The following is a 1,664-nucleotide window of genomic DNA, read 5'->3' on the forward strand; positions in this document are numbered from 1 at the left end:
GAGAGAAACACTTATCACCAACCAAATTATTTATTAGAGCCCGACGTTTCGGGACCAACTTGGTCCCTTCCTCAGAGACCGAACTGGTCCCGAAACGTCGGGTTCCAATAAATAATTTGATTGTTGATAAGTGTTTCTCTTCTGTTTCAAGTACCCAACCAGGCGCAGTTCCGCCGAAGATGTTCTCGTTCAACTCGCAGAGGCATACATGCTCTAGGCTCTAAAAGTCACTTCCACTTTCATTAGTCTCGTATTAAACCGCCTCAAATGAGAATTAACTGCTTTGTAAGGAATACCACCTAATAGACTTGAAATAATGTAAAGTGGAGCAAAAAACTCAGTGTTATAATTTGTCTCCTTTTTTCTTTTGTCATCCTGCAAAAACGTTTCTGCCAATTTTCAATCTTTTTTTTTTTCTCGATGCCCTGTTCCCGTCAAAGTATTGCATGGTGTTAATAGCAGCAATGTAAAAATATACAAAGATTGACTTTGGAATGCGCTAAACTGGAGTATAGCATGCGTTTTGGGACCGCAACAAAATTATCTGCACCTCTTCTTGTTAGCAACTGTGGAAGGCCAGAAAACAGCGCATGATTAAACGACTCATTACAAATTACAGTCTGGCGCAGCTAGTGCCTCACACTAAGTAGAAGCGGTGCCACTATCTCGTTACATTTGTCTCTCACGCAGAGCGAACCCTACCCAAACTGTTATTCTTCCCTCTGAAGTAGCCTGGAGAAAGCAAGAGAGACTGGATGGAGGCTGGAGGAGGTCGGATTCAGTGGTTGACGGGCGTCTGCCAAAAGGGCAAAACGAGCCCATCAATGCTGATACACTCCATCAGCATTTCGACTCCATCGAAAGAGCAGCGACACACACACGCACACAAACATGGAAGAAGAAAGCGGATGAAATGAAGAGATACAAAACAAAAATGGTGAGAAAGGGCTGCGAGTGAGCCAGCTCGTGGAAGAGTCACCTCGCAGAACACATGAGGAAGCACAGACGAGACGAGCAGCACTGAGAACAAGAGAGCACGAACGACTGGGGCCTTCTTCAACGCCAGGACGTACGCACGAGGAGGAGTGGGGGCGAGCGGAGTCGTGGGAATCAGACAGGTGGTCTCGACACCGGGGCTTGCATGAGGGGGAGAGAAGAGGAGGAGGATGCGACGCCTCGCTCACCGAATAGCTCTCACCCGAAAAGCCGCCGCGGCGAGATTAGCCTCCTGTCTCTTTGGAAGAGCCGCGCGTTCTCATCACGGCTGCCGCTTCGTGGCCGCTCTCTTGCTCCGCTGACCTTTGCTTGGCCGACCTCTTGCCCCGCCGTTCGCGAAGCCGACAGGTTCATCTGGAGAGCCCTCTCTCGATACCCGCACCACCCTTTCTCTATATAGCCGCTGAGCATATGCTATTGCTCATTCTTTCTAAACCTTTTGTGCGTAAAGATGCGGCTCGCGCGTTGGTCGCTGAAGTTCGTTTGGAGAATGTCTTCCCACCCACCCACGTTACCTACTTGTTTTACGCTGTTGCAGCGTTAATCGAGAGTTCCTTCAAAAGAGACCGCTACACGTTTCATTACTATCGCGGCGTTGTTCCTCTGTATTACTAACAGTTCTGAGTGAACGCCTTTCTCACACATTAGGAATTAAAATACATCTGATC

This window comes from Amblyomma maculatum, chromosome 4, assembly GCF_055883805.1.
Source record: "Amblyomma maculatum isolate TAMU_Amacu chromosome 4, ASM5588380v1, whole genome shotgun sequence".
Classification (NCBI taxonomy): Eukaryota; Metazoa; Arthropoda; class Arachnida; order Ixodida; family Ixodidae; genus Amblyomma; species Amblyomma maculatum.